The following is a 22,500-nucleotide window of genomic DNA, read 5'->3' on the forward strand; positions in this document are numbered from 1 at the left end:
CTTTCAACTCCCTCCAAAGGTTTTCCATGGGGTTGAGATCTGGAGACTGGCTAGGCCACTCCAGGACCTTGAAATGCTTCTTACGAAGCCACTCCTTCGTTGCCTGGGCGGTGTGTTTGGGATCATTGTCATGCTGAAAGACCCAGCCACATTTCATCTTCAATGCCCTTGCTGATGGAAGGAGGTGTTCACTCAAAATTTCACGATACATGGCCCCATTCATTCTTTCCTTTACACGGATCAGTTGTCCTGGTCCCTTTGCAGAAAAACAGCCCCAAAGCATGATGTTCCCACCCCCATGCTTCACAGTAGGTATGGTGTTCTTTGGATGCAACTCAGCATTCTCTCTCCTCCAAACATGACGAGCTGAGTTTAGACCAAAACGTTCTACTTTGGTTTCATCTGACCATATGACATTCTCCCAATCCTCTTCTGGATCATCCAAATGTTCTCTAGCAAACTTCAGACAGGCCCGGACATGTACTGGCTTAAGCAGGGGGACACGTCTGGCACTGCAGGATTTGAGTCCCTGGTGGCGTAGTGTGTTACTGATGGTAGCCTTTGTTACTTTGGTCCCAGCTCTCTGCAGGTCGTTCACTAGGTCCCCCCATGTGGTTCTGGGATTTTTGCTCACTGTTCTTGTGATCATTTTGACCCCACGGGGTGAGATCTTGCGTGGAGCCCCAGATTGAGGGAGATTATCAGTGGTCTTGTATGTCTTCCATTTTCTAATTATTGCTCCCACAATTGATTTTTTCACACCAAGCTGCTTGCCTATTGCAGATTCAGTCTTCCCAGCCTGGTGCAGGTCTACAATTTTGTTTCTGGTGTCCTTCAACAGCTCTTTGGTCTTGGCCATAGTGGAGTTTGGAGTGTGACTGTTTGAGGTTGTGGACAGGTGTCTTTTATACTGATAACAAGGTCAAACAGGGGCCATTACTACAGGTAACAAGTGGAGGACAGAGGAGCCTCTTAAAGAAGTAGTTACAGGTCTATGAGAGCCAGACATCTTGCTTGTTTGTAGGTGACCAAATACTTATTTTCCACCATGATTTGCAAATAAATTCTTTAAAAATCAGACAATGTGATTTTCTGGATTTTTTCCCCCATTTTGTCTCTCATAGTTGAGGTATACCTATGATGGAAATTACAGGCCTCTCTCATCTTTTTAAGTGGGAGAACTTGCACAACTGGTGGCTGACTAAATACTTTTTTGCCCCACTGTATATAACCACCGAGAATCTCATATAATCTTACAAGCTAATAAATCTTAGTATGATCTCTGTTTTCATAGATGAGACTGCCTTTCAGATACATGCAGTGGGATTCAGTTACCAGATACTGTACATATAAATATCAGTAGACAGAATACTGTCCCCCACCCAACAATTACTGCTGTTTTGTTATGTTTGAGGTGCCTTTGCTGCACTGATCTTAAAAAGTTAAGTGTAGTTGGACTTAGTGTTTGGATGAAAGACCAGGATACCCTAGGGCTGTGGGACAGATTGGGAAGTTAAAGAAACATCCCCAAAGAAGACAATGACTAACGCTGCTGTACTGTTGCCAAGAAAACTACATTAATATGTCTATGAAGTCAGAAGGAGTTAAGCTCAAATCAAAGGAGCCTTTACTTTTTTTTAAAAAAAATCTTAGAATGTAATCTTGTGTGTGCGGGGGGGGGGGAGGGTTTTGCCAAAAAACTTCTACCACAGCTTGTTTTAAAAATCCTGAAATGTAAAAATCTTACCAGTCTACAAATGTTTACAGAAAGGATTTTTAAAATCCAGAATGATTCCTGCTTCTGCTTCTTCCATTTATATCAAATACTTTATTTAAAAATGCATTCCAGGTTAAGTTAAAGTGATCACAAATGTGTATGTGCAATTTATATGACACAAGGAATAAGAAATTCAATGATAAAGACTGAATTGCTGACTCAGACGGTTTTGGCTTACCTCGCAGGGAATTACTTTGTTTCAACCGAAAACACAATTTTACATAAACAATTCTGAAGGCCGTATTTTAAAGAAACCTAAAAAAGGCATAAGCAGATGAATAACTTTACCTTCGTGAAAGTAACAGTGCAATCCTGTGCATTTGTTTTCAGAAGGAAGCCCCAGTGACAAAAGATAAACTTCAGTTCTGCTCAGAATTCCCCTGCTACAATGGGGATATTTTATTGCAGATGATTACAACATTAATGTAAAGTATAAAGCACTGTAAAATGCACCTCCAGTTCTGTGAAGCAAGCTCTTAATTCATTATCCCCTTTCTCGGCTTTTCACTAACCAAACTCTCTTTCTAGCTCAGGTGTGTGTTAACAGGAATTGTTTTTAGAGATATCTTCTAAAGTGTCCTTGTCTTCCTCCTGAGAAAAACTGTTTTTTCAGGGTCTCCATGACCCATCATCATCATCATCATCATCATCATCATCATCATCATCATCAATCTCTAAGCCTTTGTGTATTTCTTTTAAACATTTTTCACTATCCACTTTCAAAAGCTTTTTCTCTGGGCTACAAGACTCTCACCCACCTTGGTACAGTGATTATACTGCTCTTGGATATCTGGGGATAGGAGTGCTACATGAACATGGAAGGAGAAGCATCTTCTATTGCCATGAAAAACAAAAATTATTCAAGCCTTTAATGAATGCTGCGTTTTATGATAGGAAAGAAAGAGGACTGGGATGAATGTGGCTGTGGATAGACATACCTTCAAACAGGAGCAGGTGTGAGTTGTTATATTCCTCTACTGAGATAAACTCTTGATTTTAATGATCCCCAATAGGCTTCAGAGCCAACGTTCCCACCACCAGCAGCTGCGTATCAGCTGGGATATCTGTTTTGCCATTCCCCCCCCCCCACATACTTGAAAACTGACAGGGAATGTGGGGAGATGAGGGCCACCACCTGTTTACTTGGCCCTTGCCCCTCCTGCCTCATTAAATCAGCCAGAACAGGACTGGCCCCATGATTAATCTTGGAAATTTATATAGTTTTATGCCGATCTCAAATATTCCATTTCTGTAAAAAGTGACAAATATGATGGTGACCCTTCAGCTCCAAATACAACTGAATGATACTGATTTTCTGGATCCATTTCAAACAGAGTTTCAGATGCGCTGGTTGCCTACGTGTATCTATTGCTCCAAGGAAGTTGTTGGTATCCTTGAATATTGCTTAAGGTCAGTAATGGACTAGATAAGAGAGAACAAGCTAAAGTTATATCAACATCAAGGGAGGTACATTTGATAAACAGAAAGCTAAACTCAACAACTGAGGTTCAGGCTGTTTTGGATATATCATTGCAAACCCCCTGAAAGAACAGGTTTGCATTTGGGAATACTCCTTAATCTTCAGCTGTCACTGGATTCACAGGCTGTGTCTGTGGTGAGGAGTGCCTTTACACAATTATGTCAAATATGTCAGCTGTGTCCCTTCCTGACCTAGTCAGGTTTAGTGATGATTATCCATGCCTTACTGGTGTGGCATGATGATTATCTATGCCACGCCATTAAACTTGTCTTGATTACCACAATGCACTCTACAGGGCTGCCTGGAAGATGCAATTGTAAAATGTGCCAGCTGGATTGCTTACTGGTGAAAGGTACAGGGTTCATATGATGATTGTATTAATAGGTCTGTACCACTTACCAGGACAATTTAAGGTGTTAAATGAATGACTTAGTGTCCATGCCTCCCATTATGAACCAGTCTGGTTGTTAAGAACTGCAGGAGAGGCCCTTCTGAAGAACCTCTCCCTGTCAGAGAATCATCTTTCTAGCAGGTGGCAGAGGTATTTCTCCTACATTCCTCCCAGGCCATAGAACATACCCCTTGAGAACTGGGTTTGGTTTCCACTTTTTCAGTGGTTAGGAAATCTGTAAATATCTATCTCTTTCAACAGACTTTAACTGATAGATAATCCTTGATGGTTAAAAGAGAACCAGTTTGGTTCTAGTGGTTAAAGCAGCAGACTGAAAACCAGGAGATTATGAGTTCTAGTCCCGCCTTAGGCATGAAAGCCGGCTGGATGATTTTGAGCTGGTCACTCTCTCTCAGCCCACGACATCAAGCTCAAGAAACAAGCTGGTTGGTCAATTCCTGTCACAACCAACAGATCAACTTTTGGTTGATCTGCAAAAGGCCCTGTACCTGCAGGAAAACACTAGAAGGGGGAAAAAAAGTCCTTTATTGTTAATATTATGTGATAATATTTTGCATACCACTCAGAATCACATAGTTTGAGTTGGGAAGCCATATAAATAAAATAAATAAATAATGTTGTATGTTTTATTTTTTATATTGTATTTTTGAATTTTGTTAGTGACCTTGAGTTAGCTTAACTTAACTTCCTTAAGTTTCACTATAGTTCTTTAACCCTTTGAAAACTACTCTGCAAAAGAGGCATGCGGCTTCATGACAAGGTTCAAGCATATCTGACCAAAGAGCTGCTTTATTCATCCATAAGGGCTGGCCTGTTTGGACTGTGCAAACCTGTCTGCTTTCATGAACCAGAAGAATGCATTTCTGTCTTCTGAGCTTGATTCAGAGCAGAAGGATGGCATCTGATGTCATTCAAAAATCCAATGTTAGTTGGCCCAAAACATATTAAGGCATCAAGGTTGAAGAATAGGGGTAGGAAGAGAAGTATGTATATTGAAAAGTGGTGTTTCCACAATGGACGGCATGCCCGGACCTGTTCTAGACAATGCAGGGCTCAAAGTTCTGAATCAAGCACTGCCGATCATGCATTTCTATCCCGAGCTTTTTCTTCTCAAATAGAACTATCCCAATAACTGGTATCTTATCTCATTAAGAAAATATCACACAAGGTATTTGCTAAACTCACTATTCTTTCATCTTAAACTATCATTTATAGTAGAATAAATTATACAATAATGTGTTGGAAAAATACAGTGCAAGGAAATAATAACTCTACGTTATTATTCTAAAGTGATTATTCCTTTTTCAATAATTTAATCTGGATTTTAATTTCTGGAACCTATTAATGAGCAGTTAACAGATACATTTGTGAGAAACCCATGTAATGTAACCCATTTCATGTAATGTAAATGGTTGAGTCACCTTTATTTTTGATTGTGATTTCAGAGTTTTGAGAAAGTTCACAAGTTTCTGATAGAGACACTTCCGTTTCAGCTCTGAAGTGATCTATTTGCCATTGTGCCATCTCTTACAGATCATTTCAGTGCTTTTGTGTCAGAAAAAGTCTTTTTTTTTCTAGGAAAAAAGTTATGAGGCCAATTAAAAACAACAGATGAAAGGACTCAGATACTAGTAATAATCTTCAATGTTCAATATAAAGTATAAATATCTAGCTTGTAGTCAATGATTGGCGAAAAAAATGGAAAGGGAGAATGTGTTACTAGAAAGTTTTTTCATGTTTTTTTATTTATACTTAGTAGTTATTTCTCTTTGCTTTATTCCACTGTCATTATCTAATGTAGACTTATTTTGAATTTCACTGTTCCAACAATAACTATATCTTCTTAAAAAATTAAAAAATTAAAAAGAGAAAGGTGTGTGTGTGTGTGTACACACACCTTTTCTCTCTTTTCTTTTTTAAAAGATATTGCTATTGTTGGAACAGTGAAATTCAAAGAAAAAAGTCAGTGTGTGTGTGTGTGTGTGTGTGTGTGACACACAAACATAGTTAATCCAATGGGCAAATTTTGATCAGAGTTTTACAAAAAGGAAAAGAGCATTTGAAAATAGGGAGGATGATTTTTTTTTTAAGTACTCATAATAAAACAATTTTTAAAAAATGAATAAGCCCTCACAATGTTCAAATTACAGAGGACAAATAAACAGTGTCTGTTTACATTCAGAAGAAATTCTAAATAATCTAGGGAAAGACAGTTCTCAGGTACTACAAATTATTTACAGGAGAAAAAGGGATTTAAGGGATTTCTTACTAATTTTGAGGAGGACAAAATGATATTCTCTACTTCTAAATTAGGGTGGCAGTTCCTTAATAGGTTCAAGACCATTTGGAACAAGCTTCTACTCTGGAAGACTTCCCATCTAATGCATCATGTTTATAGTGAAGTTGTGAGGATTCATTGTTGGAGGAGCAGCACTCAGCTAAGAACAGATGCTTCTGGGAAGTCAGTAAGGTTTCTTTGGGATGCCTTCCCCCTAATCCCAAATGTAAACAGGGATGGCTGTAATTATTTCAACAATGAATAAAAGACGCTTTGCATATTTGCAAAGTCAAATTCAGATTTATTGTGACCTAAGATTTTAGCAGTGCAAATCTAGGTAGAGTTCAAACTTTGGGCTGCCATATAGAAGTATACATTCCAAAAGACCCAATAGAGCTTACTTCTGAGTAAAACCTGATGAAAATTGTGTTATATGTATCCCAAAACATTAGAACAGATTCTGAACATAAGCTTCCTCAGAATAATGATAGACTGGAAAATTGGAAGAGGTGCCTCCCTGAAGTCCAAAGAAGCTTGCAATAATTTCCATTCATGAGCTACAGACTCAGAAAAGGATCAAAGAGCACAATATCCCAGTTTAGATTATAAATGTTCTAAATATGTTATGTTTCAGGAAAGGGTTAACCAGCTGAATATAAGCATGACGTGTTTTGTTTGTTTGCTCTATGTTCACTCCTGCTGGTAAACAAAAGAAAAGGTATGCAGTAGCAGACAGATTTCCTCTGTTGGTTTTTTTGGGGGTGGGGTGAGGTGGGGGGATCAGCATACCAAGCTTTTGCCAACCTGAGAAATCAACCACAACAGAAGGAGGAGGAGGAGGAGGAGGAGCAGGAGCAGGAGGAGAGAATTCAGGTATCTACTCTTAAGCTTTTTGGAAGTCTTTGCTGGGACATGGTGAACCAGGTGGGGCAGAATCTCAAGGAGTCCACATTCTTGGCATTGATGAATGCATGGCTGTATTTCCAGCACTAGATATTCACAGATTTTCTCTTATCATGATCTCTCTGTGTCTTCCCAGCTCTTCCTGTGAGTGAAAGTCTCTGCAGAGCCACCTCTTACAGTACTGGCAGGGAAACATGATCACTCAGCAGTTGCTGTAACAGGTTAATAGATTTTTTTTGTTTGTTTAAAAAATAGATTTGGATCTTTAAGAGAAAGGGAAGGTATGCAGCTTTAAAGTTAAAAAAAAAAAATCTCATTCAGCTATCGTTCCAAAGAAACAGCTTTTCAGGGGAGGAGAATTTGCTCAAAGAAAGGATCATTAACAACGTGAAGAAAAATTGCTGCTAAATTTCTGTGAAATGACTCCATCCAGGGTTGCCAAATTATGCTATTCTGAACCAAAGCTTCTCTAAACAATTAGAAACAAAATATTTACAATTTTCAGAATATGATTTTGTGTCTAAATAGTTAATGCAGTTAGTTCTTTTGTGTGAGGTGAAGGCAGCCAGGCTCAATGCAAGCCTCATTTCTGTCTAGCTGTTACGCATATGAACATGTACTCTTTGGCTGTACATCAAGAACAGCTGCCTGAAATGTAAAACAACACAAAATGTATCTAGTTACAATCTGGAAGAGGTAGTGCTGGACACACAATACAGATCTTTTGCTAGCAGCAAATGAAAGCCATGCCTGCCAGTTTCAGACTTCACAACAACTTCGTTAGGAAATAAAATTATCATAGAACTCGTAATAAAAAGGTAGCAACGTCTGTGTGTTGAGATTTCAACATTTTGCTTAAAATTGGAAACAAAGGTACCTGCTATATACTAGGAAAGAAGCTGCAAAACACAATCTCCCAAAATAAATAACCTAATCTGTAGCTAGCTTGGAACATACTTCCTCTCCAGTAACCTACATTGTTCTCCTATAGCATAAGCTATATCAGTGACATGCACTGTGGCCAATACTGCTAATCCTTAAGGAACTTTTGTTTTATTACATTAACCAAGGTTGCATTTGTAGGTTATTCTGAGCTGGGATTCATCTTTTCAACAGCTGACAAATACACAAAAATACACCACCCAACCAGCTAAGACAATGTATCAGGAAATAATTCAGAAATAAGAGGAGATCCATCTTTTTTTTTTCTTCTAGCTGACACTTTTGAGTGAAGAAACATAGCCAGGAGCCAACTTACCAGCCTGCCCAAGACAAGGTCCTGCTTTCTATTGAGAACCCTTTGAGCAACCTCTTTTGGGGAGGCTCTTAGTTGCATGGAAGTTTGCAAAAAATGCTTTAGTCAAAATTAGCACAGGTAAAGACTCTGCCTCCTAAAATGATTGCCTCCCTCCCATCTATGGCAGGACCTTTCAGCAAAAAGCGAAGGGGGAACCTTCAAAAATTTAACAAGGAGACATTGCCTTTTCAGACAGCAGACAGTCCATTTATGTTACTACTATCCCTTACAGCACTGCTTCCCAAACCTGGGTAGATTACCCAAAATTGGGTAAAAGTGGTTTTTCTTTGGGTAATGACAAATGAACCCATTACCCAATCACAACAGGGACATTTAAATGACTTGCCACATATACTAAAATACATTCGAAAATCTCCCAAAGTATTCCTTTTAAGATGAAAATCGATGAAATTACCGATGGTAATTTGTTGAAATGACATAAAGATCATTCAATGATATTGTTTTTATAATACAAGTAGTCCTTGGGTTACGACCATTCATTCAGTGACCGTTCAAAGTTACAATAGTGCTGAAGGAAGGGACTTACGACCAGTCCTTGAAGTTCCACCTGTTGCAGCACCCCTGTGGTCATGTGAACAAAACTTGGGTGCTTGGCAGTCAGCTCGCATTTACGACCTGTAATTTGGGTAATGAAGGAAAAAATTTGGGAAGCACTGCCTTAGAGAAAGTAGCCTTGCCTGCTTCATTTTCCTTAGCCACATCTGCCAGAACAGTCCAGATGGATGGATAAAGTGCTGCCACAAGACAATAATAATTTTGTTGCTCAGTCCTTTCAGCTTCTGATAATAAAAACATGAAGAAAACAGCTTGACTGATAGCCTTTGGGGTAAAAGGCTGCTCACAGCACCCAGAAACGCTATACAAACAAATGCTCATTAGCTACAGCGATACAGTATCAGAAAGCCTGGGTTGAAACAAAATGCCATTAATAATGCAAGATGGTGTTCCCCAAAGAATATATTTTAAAATCAACCACTAGTAGTTAAATCCTTGAGTTCAAGCATTTAACTTCCTAAACGTGTGTACAAACCTGATAAAGGTGGACCCAATGTTCAGATGATGTGGAGTCTGAATTCAGGACCTCAGATGCTGAATCCAGGTCAATGAACTAAGAATACGGTTGTGAACCAATGTGAAATGAATTCAGTGCATTCTCAGATATTTTGCTGAATAATCACTTTGAATGATGTCCTTGAAAACTCATTTTTTAAAGATATACCAGGAGGTATATTTGGAAATCCAGGGAAAGGATCATCTCATATATCAAAATACCATTGGGGCTCCTACATTGCTTAAGGCTGCCTCAGATGCCAGTTTTGACTTAACAATAATGGTACCTCTCATTTGAAAGATGATGAAAGGCCTCTAGATTGGTCAAGCCATGGATGGGCAAACTTGGCTTGTGGCTTGCTTGTCAACACATGATATATATTGATTAAGCAGGACTCTGAGAGAAACAATAAAAAGATTCTCATAAGACGTTTTATGCATTTCTTCACTAGCCTATTGCCCAACTAAATATGGTTTAGCTTGATATCAACTAAATTTAGTTTGAAATCAACTAAATGGAGCCTCTAACTTAAATTACAAATTATAGTAGTAGAGATGTGTGTTTAAATCTGTTCTTTCTCAATTATATATAATTGATTTATCTGACTTCAAGTGAAAGAAGATTATAACCTAGGAAGGAGCATAATTTAAAACCTTCACAGCTACACCCCCTCCTTACACATAAATATGTAGCTTTGGAACATTTTCCTTAATGAATAAATGAACAAGTACGTTTTTAACTCATTTGTTTAATTGGGTTCTCTTTATCTAGTTTTAGGACTTGTGTGGAGAACATATCATGTTTTAGGTCATATTTATACAGAAATATTGAAAATTCAAAAGGGTTTACAAACTTTTAAGCACCATCAAATTTAAGACACTGAAGTCATTGGAATAGACAGTCACACATTACACTTGATACTATGTGATCATTGCTAATGGTTGGACTGCTAACTTGTATTCCTCTGTATGCCACCCTGATGAGAAACTGGGGATGATACTTGAATAACAGGGTAGAACAGCAGTGCTCTGAGACTGATTCAGAGCACTGTTCCAGCTTAGAAGAGATTAACTGTACGTGAGCAGAACAGAAAGGTAGACTGAAGCAGGAGCATATCACTTGAATCCAGGCTGGAGGGTTTTCTATTGATAATCAGTGACTGCAGGAAAAATCTTTTAAAATATACACCAGAATTGCCCACAGGAAGACTAGACCCATTTGAGGAAAACAATTAGTAGGTTAGAAAATATTAAATGGGATGAGAAAGAGCATATATTTAGATCATAGAGACTTTCAAGACATGGTATGTTGATACAAGATAACACCTGGAAAGGCCTTTATCTAGTGCCTGGAAACAGTGAAGTCTGGATGTAGAAGAACAGTCTGCAACACAACCCCAACAAGACCAAGTGGCTGTGGGTTGGGGGGCTCTCTGGACCTGTAGATTTTCTATTCTTACCTCTTGATGGGACAGCACTACTCCAGACAGAGCTAGTACAAAATCTGGGAGTCCTTTTGGACTCACAACTCCTTCTCAAGCATCAAGTCACAGTGATGGCTAGGTGAACCTTTGCACAACTCTATCTGATCGCAGTCATTCATTCCTTAGTTGCTTCCCAATTTGATTACTGCAATGCGCTCTACGTGGGGCTGCTCTTGAAAAGCATTTGGAAGCTTCAGCTGGTCCAGAATACAGCAGCGCAGACAATATTGGGCGCACCAAGATTTGCCCCGTGTGACACCACTGTTACCCAAGCCACACAGGCTCCCAGTATGCTTCTGGGCGCAATTCAAGGTGCTGGTTATCAATGATTTCTGCCTGTCCCACCAGATCTGAGATGGACATATTTTTAGTCCCTTTCATGAAACAGTGTTATTTAATGGAACCAGTGTCTTCTTTGTCAAGGTGCTCTGCCCTGTGGAACAGACTCCCTCCTGAGATCTGAATGGCCCCATTCCTAAATTAGGGCCAGGATATTAGTGCTGCCCAATATGTGTGTTTTTGTGCTGTGAGTTGGTCATGTGGTGCCTTAGTTATTGTATTATGATTATTTTTAATTGTATTGTATTTTTTGTTTTGTTTACAAAGGGTTTGTAATATTTTTTATGTATTGATTGTTAATTACACAGAGTTATTTATTTAAGAATGACAGTTTTATATATTCTTACGAATAAATTTGAATATTTGCATTTTTTATTTTAAAAAGGTAAGATACTTGTTCATTACATACCAGATAAATGACTTGAGAATAAAGTACCTCTGCAAACTCAGGACTCTGGCAGCAGTTTGTGGAGCATGGGATAATAAGGAGGTTTAGACAAGGCATAGGTGGGGCTGACAAAAGGTGATCCTTCTAAAAGTGCAGCAAGGGTTCAAGAGTTTGGATAAGAGCTTCTTTAGAGGCAGGAATGCCTGTCCAAATCTGTCATCTGAAAGAAGCAACTCAGTGTGTCTCATGACTCTCTGACTCTGCCTATTACCCAAAAACTTTATATACAAATTTAGGTTGAAATGAACCGGTCTCAAATGATCATATATAATTTGTGACTCTGCTTCACATCATGTAACTAAAGTTGATCTCTCTCCTTTTTGTTTCAATAACTATTCTGTACATACCTAGCTAGATCAGTGTAGTACTTAAAATGTTGAACTAGGACCAGGAACACCCAGGTGCCAGTCCATTCTTAGCAGTGAAAACTCACTGGATGATGGTGGGCCTGTCACTATCGCTCAGTGCCCAAGTGCCTCACAAGTTGCCGTGGGGAAAAATGGAGAAGGCTACACTGAGTTCCTAGAGGAAAAGAGGAATAGAAAACTAGCAGACAAACAAACAGCTTGGTCCTAACAAACAGAAGGTTTAGTGATTTCAGACTAATTATTATTGTATTATGTCTGTTTATTTTTAAGTATCAACTGAGCGTTAGCTCCCAATATTTGCATAGATGGATTACCTATCTCTTGTGAAAGAGTGCTAAAAGTTGATTAAATCTTCCTTTAATACACTTCGCAAATAATTCTGAAACCCCATAGACCATAGAGCATAATTTAAAGAGGTGGAACCACAGTTTATTACTAAATAGCTTCAAAACAAGATTTCTATTGACATATTATAATACTTACTTTTACTTAATATGAAGCTAGGTGAAAATTACTGATTCCAGATGTAATTCAGAACTTGCCAGACTCGATTTCTAAATTCTATTTTATTATTTCAGAGTCAGATCTATTTGAAAAAAAAACTTTGGATTTTATTAATTAATTAATTATTATTAAACCAATTTATATAGCCGCCCATCTCTCCACAGGTGACTCTGGGCGGTATACAACAATTTTAGTTTTCATGCTGCCTCTTACGGATTGGAAGTGGGAATAATTCTTCCGTACTGACAAACCCCTCTTTCTAGGGTTTTCCGATGCTGATACTGACGATGTGTTGCAACCAGTGAGGCTGAGCATCCTGATACATCATAGTCTATCCACCTGGATACTTTAACTGCTTTGCTAAAGGTCTTTTCTCCAACCTAGCTCTAGGAATGAAACAGAAAGAAAGATGCTTGGGATTTCCTTCTCAGCCTAGACAATTCTTGTGGAAACCCATGAACACAAGTTCTAGCCTTGTAATGATGTAGTCTGGTACATGAGGGAGGCTGTATTGAAAAGTTCCTTTTAAAACAACGTAATTAAATATTTAGAAAAAGAGAAGGTTTATTTGAGAATGGAGAAAAATAGGAAGGATTAAAAAGCCAACATTACTCACACAGAATTCTAAACAAGAAGAATTAAAGAAGGTAAGCCTAACTAAGTTATTTATATTTTGCTACTTGTGCAGAATGTTGGGACATATGCAGAGTTTATTCCAGAGAGAACCATTGGAGAGAGAGAAAGCAGAGATGTTGATCTCTTGCTTAGATGTTACTAGGTAGTCCTTTCTTCTGTTTCTCCTATTCTTTCTGGAGCAATAGTTTTATAGGAGGTGAAGATAAGTAAAACCCATCCCCTTAGGGAGGCTAGCTGTTGTGTTTTTCCAAACAAGCAATATGCCCCATTTCTCAAATCTAGCCAATAAATCAGAAAAATAGCTAGTACTTGGCCTGACATTTCTAATGAACTTAAAGTTGAATGTCAAAGCAGATTACTAGCTGTATGGGTTAAAGTACTGTCTGAAAATAATTTAATGTTGAAAATTAATATCAGGAGGGGAAAAGGAAAGTTATGGTCTATTCAGTCCTCTCATCCATAGGAAGCATTGCTGTGCCTTATCAACAGATGGGTTCCTTACACCATCTCTTTGGAATTATGCAAAACCCCATCATATTATGATTACCGAACATTCACATCTATCAATGGCATCATGCAGTGTTTTATGGATCACAAAATCATAATTCTATGATTGGGCCTTGAATACAGGTGTGACACACACACACAATCAAGTCATATAGTATACACACACACCTCAACAGAGCAACTGATTATGCTTTGTGCAGGACACAACAGGCTCAGAAAGCTCTAGATAAAGCTGATGAGACACTTCATCTGCCATCTGGATGATTAGTCCAGATATGAGAAATCTTATGGACTGCCAAATGTGATTTTCTATAATATGAAACAATCCTAATTATTCACACAAGAAAAAGCAATTGATTAACCATTAGTTAATTAATGGTTGATTTAAAGTAAGCTCAATGAAATTTTGTACAGCTAAGTTATATGAACCCTATTTATATGAAACAAGTTATTAACTCAGCACTAAAGGATAAGCACTAAAAACAGCTAAGGCTTAAAAAATATTTAAACAATCTTTTTCACATACTTAAATTAAATACCTTTAGTACAATGGCCAAGTAAACATTTTTTTTTTCACTTAGAGAATGATACGTAGCATTCTTCAAATTATGTTTCCCTCTTCATGTAAAAAAAAATCATAAAATCATAACCAATTAATTTGCTATTTAGTATGACAGTATGTAGTAAAGATGAAGACTGATAAGTTAAATAATAAATACTAAATAAGTTATATAATAAATGCTACACTTAAAACTAGTTTTTAAACATTACTAGAATTTCTTACAAGAAAAAAGAAACAGTGCTTCTTCCATGCTTTCTTATAAACAAAGTATGATCAATTTATTTGAGAAATTATTTTTCTGGGAACAAAGGGAAGGAATCTGGAGTAAGAATTCTATAGACAAATTTATCACATTTCAATCTTTTCCTAGGATCTACCCCAACAGAAATCAATTCAGCTAATGCTGGAAAATGCAATTTTCTAGGCTATTAAGAGATACTGGGGATAACCATCTCTGATACAGGAATAGCAACCATGTCTCTCTCCTCTTAGTGACTTGTTAAAAGTGAAAGAGATTGTGCAACTGAAAAAGAAGACCCTCGCATTCACTGGGGAGCAATAATTTGAAGGAAAAAAAAGTATATGGAGAAAGTGGCTTATGGTGGGATGACTAAGGGCCAGTTGCCTCTCAGCTACTGTTGCTGGGCAAAATGCTTTCCAGCCAGTGCTACCCGTAATGGCTACCTGGATGAAAGTCTTTAGGCAGAGAGCACTGGTTATTTATATACTGTATATATACCTTCACTTAAAGGGCCACCTTTAAACCAGGCTTCCATGCCTCAAATATGCCTCTGAGAGATGCAGACAGAAACTAGAAGTGTCTAAGACAGGAAAGTTTGAAGATGCAGGGTAATTTAATGGTGCTTGAACTTCCATCACATTTTGGATACTGAATGTCATTATCAGACATTCACAGCTGTTGTTCACATGATTCGTTTATTATTACCATTACATAATGGACTGGCTGGCATGCTATACTTTATTTATTATATTTATGTACTGCTGAATCTGCCAAGGACTCAAGACAGTTTACCATTAATACAACATTTCACGTTTACAACATTAAACTTTGGGATGGATAAAACATGCTGGGCCTTACAGGAGCTGAACTTAAGCCTTCCAGTAGATTGCCTTCCTAGACTCTGGAAACATTGTCAGGGTTTGTGAAGCACCTCTGCTAAGTGTGAGTGTGAATTTTCACACTAATGATGATAATGCCCACCTGTTGAAATGGTTTGAATCCCTACCTCCAGAAGAACCCATCCAAAGAGTAATGCTGAGCAGATACTGATAGGAACCCCCTATTTTCCTTTATCTGATTATTGGAGAATTTATCTGACATCAATCTTTGCGAAGCAGAAATGTATCTCAATGGAGTGCACTGTTGCATAGGAAAAGTTATTCTTCTTCATTTTCTTTCCCTCTTTGATTTCTATTTTATGCCCCTCCATTCTCAAGAAAGCCCCTTAACAGTTCTATGTGTGTGTGTGTGCACACATGGGGATATGCTACATCTTGTACATTTCTCTTTCTTTGCCATGTCAGGAGACCTAAAAATGTTGGTTTTCTCTGTTGTGGCAAGAATCTCTGTTTTTCTCTTTTTGCCTTCTCCAATTACAGCGGAACCCTGTAAAAAGTGAATCTCTTCTTGAACCCACCTAGTCCCTTCCCCTGCAACTCTTTGAACTCCTATTTTATCTTTGTTTGATTGAATTTAATGTGCTACTCTTTGAATGTCATCTTTCCTTCACTGAATGGAACAGTGTTAACTTCCCATAGATTATAAATTACTTTTTATTTGATTGTCTTATATGTTGTTAGCCTCCAATATACTTTGTGCTAAATTCTCCACAAATTGTCAACTGTTTATTATTTGGTTGTCTTGTATACCACTCATTTCGGGTATTATTTAATAAATTTGTGGACTCCGGGAATGCATAAGTCTGTTTAGTAACATTGTGTGTTAAGGTTCCAATAAAATTGGCACTGTGGGAGGCCCTACACTGTAATACCAGTAACCACTACTATGCAATACCTGGGGGCGGGGGGTGTACTGGGTTTTGTATTTGGGGTCTGATTTCTGTAAGCCACCCAGAGTCACCGTGTGTTGAGTTGGGCAGCCATATACATTCATTCATTCATTCATTCATTCATTCATTCATTCATTCATTCATTCATTCATATATATATAGTAACACAGAATATAATGTGATGGAGAAAAGAAGCTTCAGTAAGCCACCAGTACTGTAGCAACTGTGAGGCACGTCAGATATTTCACAGGAAATACATGTAGAAATCCACACCACACAGGAAATTGCAAAAACACAGACTGATACCTGAGTTTCATGTTCCAGTACAGTTAATCCAAATCTCTAAGTTACGTTGTAATGTAGGCCTTAATGGCCCAGTTACAAAGCTGTCCCCCCAATTATCTATTTGTAAACTTTTGTTCCTGCTTCTTTGAAAAATACACAAGGTACTCAATTGCATTAAGCAGAAAAGAAAGGGTATAATGATTCACCATTAATTTTGCTTTGTACTTCTCTGAGTAAGAACTGATTTGGCACATAACTTACTACGTTGGAGATATTCAGTTTATATTCTGGTTGACAAAATAGTGCTCGCACCATTACCATCACTGTTAAAGTCATGAACATTAAACATTAAACAATACAACAATAAACCTTGAAATAGCATAGTAAAAACCCTTTGAAAACGTACTAAAATAATGCCTTCTTATTCTGTCCTGAAAATCAGATAGCAAAGTACCTTTAAAAAAACTCTTCATTTACCTCTGTGCTTTGCTTTCCATTATTAAAACATCATTTCAATTATTATACTATTGTTCTATTGGTGTATGTTTCCAAAGAGATAGTTCCCTGCAAACATTTTGAAGAAAAGGACCAAGTGATGAAATTAATGCCAAACTATTACATTCAAATAAAGCACTTCAGTATTTTCCACTGAAGCTTTGTAACTACTTTAATTTATACAATATGAACCCTTATTCTAAAGGCAGCCTCCAAAGCAATTATCATCCTAATAAAGGGGAAACTCTAAGGAAACTGCTTGAATTCCACTATGAGAGGATATAAACGTCCATGGCAGGTTCAGGCAGGTCTACCAACCATACCTTGCGAACCACAGGTGCAAAATAAAACTTCTAAGTTTTTCATCTCATGAAAAACACAAAAGGAAAAAGGATAAGGATTTAATCCAAGGCCCAAAAGACCACAGTGCCTGGTTGGCAAGTTCCACAGGGCTCTGAAATTGAGGCTTGCCCAAGCCTGCATCAGAATTATCCTGGAGCACACCTATTTGTTCCAGGGAGATGATGACGAAAGAACGAGTTTTGAAGGTCAAAAAGCACTAAAGCAGTGCTAAAATGCATGGGCATAAGCTGGGTATGCCTAAGTAAAAAGGAAGCTCTAAAGCAGGCCTGTACAACCCGCTGAGGGCAAAGGGCCACGCTGATAGACTAAAAATAATTGTGGGCCACAAAGGAATGGCTGGTGTGCCCATCAGCTGTTCGGTGGCTAGTGGAATGGCAGCACTGATGGACCTGGCAGCGTTGGTGAGGCCCAGAGGTGCTTGGCAGGGTGTCTTTTGAGGCAGCTGGCAATGCATGGTGGCGGTGAATTCACTGCCTTCCTAAAAAACATTGGTGGGCCACACAAGGCAGCTAAGGTGGGTCACGTGACCTGTGAGCCATATGTTGTAAAGGGCTCCTGTAAAGAGACAGCAAAAACATAAAGGGCCCTGCAGTCAAGCCTTGGTCAGTTTTTCAGTGCCATAAACAAACATGCTAGCTGAAAGAAGGATTGGCACATACTTACAGCACACTATTTGTAGGTTCATTTGTATAATAAGGTCATTTAAGGCTACTAGTTATGCTGGAGATATGTTCCCTTCAGTAGTAGTTACCCTCTGTCAGTCAGTACTTGTAGCTAGGATCATTAGTAGGAGGGTATTCCTGTGTTTCTTATTTGTACAAAGATCTGGTTGCTCATGTGGCAGGAGAGGGCCAGGTTAGGTGGGCTTTTGATGTAATCCAATGCAATCTTTTGTATGAATTAAAGACATGGCTATGTAGTGTTCAGGAATGCAGGAACCTATAAAAACATTCCTTCCTGTTTATAGCTGAAAAGCAATTGTTCTCATATGATTTCTCCTAGTAACGTTCATCTACTATACTTTCTTTTCAGAAAAGGAGAGTTTGAAAATGTGCAGGGCTGATCACATTTTTTGCTCACTGGAAGCAAGTGGTAACGAGCAACAATGACTCACTTACGTGTTCCAACATGTGCTCAGCCATTGCAGACTTGCACTTTTTCCTGAATAAATATTTCCTCTTCACTCTTATTTCAATCACTTTCTAATTTTTTTCCCCTCCAGAAACATTACTGTTCTTAAGTATTGGTGCTGACTGCAGCTAAGCCAAATACAGCCATTCTACTAAAAGCTTTTGACAAATTCCTCTATTTTTTTAAGTGGAGCGGAGGGAAGGAGAAGTACTGGGTTCAGCCAGAGATACATTTCAGGATGTAGAGTGTAACCTTTTTGTAAAGTTAATGCTGGAAGACAAAGCTTTTCATTTTTTAATGAGACGTTATTTACAGTGCAGCAGAGAGCCAAGGGTAATAAAAAGGACTCGGTGCAAGCTTCAAGGTTATCCGCAGCTGCTAAGAAGCTTCTAATTATGATGAGCCGTTTCAGCCAGTACTTGGATTCAAGACAAAAAGAAAACTGTACCATGTTCTTTCATTCACCCGAGGTTAGCAAAAGATACCCTCTTTCCAACACCACCAGGGCTCTGCATCCCTCGGCATGTCTGGGAGACTGAACAATTGGAACAAAAATCAATACTAAACATACATTCTGTCTCCTAATAGCCATGAAAAAAAAATGCTGAAGTTAAGAAAGACTCCATTCCTTTTGCGGAAATTCTCTGTAGAACCTTCGAGTTAACTCTTGACTTTTGAAACTTCCAAACTCTTCTTTCTCTGTATTATATATTGTTCCAGTGTTTCCCAAGACCTTAAGAAGAGCTGTGCTGAATCAAACTTAGGGTTTCCACTCCTGCTTTTCAATTTTTAAAATTAATTAATTTTTAAATTTAAACTATTTGAGGGATGGGATTTTTCTTTCACACTGGCATTACGTCTTACGCTTACTCTCACTGATCCTCAAGGATTGCAAGTTTCAGCGAATATCATAACTCGTGCCACTGATTCAGAGAGCTGTTCATCATGCAAAGCCAGTGGATACTGCACGATAAGCAGGATACTAGGACAATAAATCTAAACAATATTTCTTTAGAGTAGAAGTAAATACCTGATGATTTGTTGCATTTTATCAGCATCCCCAAAATGGATGTCACCTGCCTCACTGCCTCATAAAAGAGGCAGAAAATATCTTGCCTCCTCAGATGAACTCATGGAATTTTTTTTTAATGGGGGGGGCAACTGAGGCATAATTTTCCATTTGCAAAATCTCACATTTTCTGTAATCTTTCTTCTTTTCAAGGGGCAAAAAAAAAAAAAAAAGACTAAGGGAAAAGCCGGAATTGTCCAATGCTTTTGGCTTAGCATTGTTAGTAGTGCTCCATCTGGAAGCACACGGACCTTGTTCATCTCAATCATCACCTCAGAATGGAAATAGGGTAGATCAGTGTTTCTCAACCTTGGCAGCTTTAAGAAGTGTGGTCTTCAACTCCCAGAATTCCCCAGCCAGCATGTTGTCTAGGGAATCCTGGAAGTTGAAATCCATGCATCTTAAAGTAGACAAGGTTGAGAAATGCTGGAGTAGATGGTAAAAAGCAATTTTAGAATTACCATTCAATCCTGTTCTTCTGTATGAGTTTCAAAAAGGGTAGATTAAACCACTGCCTCTTCCAACAATTTTCAACCTATTTTCCAAAGCTATACATTACAAGTTGCAGACATTCATTCCATTGATCCACAAGCAGCAGGAGTCTCCCACATGAAGGTACTTCATTCCAGGGTCTCTTTGCAGACAATGGAAGCTATACTAGTTCTACTTACATCCCATCAGTCCCGCGTTGCTTGTAAACCATCCTAACTATCATCAAACTACAGCCTTGGTAACAACCAGGAAAAAAGCAGTATGTGTTACTCAGCAAGGGATATCTTCACAAAACCAGTTCAACAAGACCTATAGTTCTAACTGTATCACTTGAATTACAACTCAGTTATTGTCTCAGTAACTGTAAATTAGACAAATACCTAGATTTTTAACTGTTTTGGCTACAGCACAGCTTTAAATGTCTTAATGTAAGCAAAATATAATTTGCTGAGGGTAACAAGTTTTGCCTCGAATTGTTCAAATCTTTTCCCACTTAATAACCATTGTTATACCCACCAGTAACATTTTGTAATTTTGTAATGGAGAGCAAAATAAGTAATTTGGGAGGTAACCTTTTAAATACTGAGAAAGGTAAACACTGATACACATTAGCAAATTCCTAGTTGCTCATATCAGCAACCCCTACTTCCTATATAATAACAGAAGTAAAAAGTTGTAATTCTAAAAAAAAGGGAGAGATTATTGATGACCATGGGCTATATTAGAAAGTAAATTAAACAAAGAAATGAAATTGGGACAAAGTAGTTCCGGCTTGGGGTCAGATATGTGCATGCTTAGGAGGACATGAGTTTATAAACTTTGACCAGTGCTATCACAGACCATTCAGGTTATATGTTAAACATGAAGGGGTGAATATTTGGCAAGACTCACAGATGCTGTCTAGACATAACTGGATGAAATTAAGGAAAGAACAGTTCAAGTAAATAATAGACACAGTGTCTCAAGTAAGATAAGAACGGGCAATAATATTAAGTGATCCAAGTGGAATTTTACCATTTCCACAGTTATTGTTTCTACTAGCAATAGTGGGAATAAACATTTAAATGCAAGTCTGCAAAGTTCATAGAGGAAAACAACTCAGATCAATCCCAATTAATTCCCTGGTTGAATTTTTCCAAGACCTATTGACTATAAAATGAGTTTCTGCCAAAGTGAATTGTGGGCAATTCAATAAATATATAACATGTAAGACATTTTAATAAACACAAAAAGCTTCAAAGGTAGATCTTTGTCTGAGGCTAAAAGTATCCACTGCACAACAAACAGCAAACACAATACATTAATTGTTGGGGGGGGGGAAGCATCAGATAAATTTTGGACAGTTGATCACCAATAATTTCCAGGAATTCCATTTCTTTTAATGAATTTTGCGATATTTTTTATCATTGCATTTCTTTTTTAAGAAATCCAAGCAAATTCTAGCCCCCGAGGAACGTAATAAATCTGGGAGAGATTATTGATTTAAATGTGATTGTTCATGGAAGACACACACTCACACAAAAGCATTATTTGATCCAGTTACATCATGCAGTCTTCCATTTAGTCACAACAGCCTAATATGTAATGTACTTTATAGCATTATAATGGGAAAATGGGAAGGTAAGATATGCCAGCTTCCTAAAATAACTGCGTGTTTGTTACAGGTCTAGAAGGGAGGATGATGGTCCAGTTCCTGCATATGAACAGCTGGCTGCCATGGAAGGTTAATCCTTGCCTCAACACCTACAGCAGCTATTTTAATACCTTCTGAGCCTTATTAATAAGACATCATCCCTTCTATCCACCCAAAAGAGGAAAATATAAAATTGGAAAGCACTTCAGATCTTCTTATTGAAATCTAAAAAACAACACAAAATAAAAAGCTTTGGAAAATGCTATGGACAGATTTTTAGCCATGCACTCCTTCCTGTCAGAAAGAGTTAAGTGAGACACTTTTTAAAACAATTTAGCCAAATATCCAGGTGTAAAACTGAGTTAAGTGAGACACTTTTTAAAACAAATGCTATGGACAGATTTTTAGCCATGCACTCTTCCCTATCAAAAAGAGTTAAGTGAGACACTTTTTAAAACAATTTAGCCAAATATCCAGGTGTAAAACTGAGTTTATCTGGAAGTAAACAGAAGAACAAGGGAAAGTAATAGTCACACATACATCAAGAAAGCCATTCCAGGTTGGCTAATATACTTTTACCTGCTTGAGTAGGATCATAGGTTTGAAACCGAGAACACAGGCAGGATTCACCACACAGCAAGTAAGTTAAGCCTTGAGAATGCCTTAGCCTCCACATTAGACCCTTTAAGGAAAACACAGGCTAACAGCAAATACATATATGGGAATCTGAGATGTGTGAAAGCCAGTGTCTTAACCCAGAGGAATTTGCTTTGCCCAGTGCTATGATAAACCCTATGATAAACCCTGATGCTGGTAGTCTAAGCCAGTAAATCAGAGAATTACTTAATGTTGGACTTCCCCTAGACTTTTAAGAATAAAAGAACTTATTACTACTGCCTCAGCATTCTGCATCAAAGATTCTTAGTAGAGTACCGC

The 22,500-nt window shown here is 38.0% G+C and overlaps 1 protein-coding gene and 1 long non-coding RNA gene across 5 annotated transcripts in view; one reads left to right on the forward strand and one right to left on the reverse strand.

The window, feature by feature from the left end:
- The window catches only part of KCNQ1 (potassium voltage-gated channel subfamily Q member 1), a 382,970-nt gene that overhangs the window by 206,061 nt on the left and 154,409 nt on the right, over positions 1-22,500 (reverse strand). The window lies entirely within an intron of this gene.
- Positions 6,727-22,108, forward strand: LOC112542949 (uncharacterized). 2 transcript variants are annotated; one of them, XR_003086457.2, is made up of 3 exons: positions 6,727-6,871; positions 6,987-7,071; positions 21,596-22,108. It is a non-coding gene; the product is annotated as an uncharacterized LOC112542949 (long non-coding RNA). The 2 variants fall into 2 exon arrangements; XR_003086458.2 differs by having other exon boundaries at positions 6,727-6,820.

The sequence above is a fragment of the Python bivittatus genome, unplaced genomic scaffold (assembly GCF_059951505.1).
Source record: "Python bivittatus isolate LINGU-HERP-01145 unplaced genomic scaffold, Pbiv_v1 ctg000480_np1212, whole genome shotgun sequence".
Classification (NCBI taxonomy): domain Eukaryota; kingdom Metazoa; phylum Chordata; class Lepidosauria; order Squamata; family Pythonidae; genus Python; species Python bivittatus.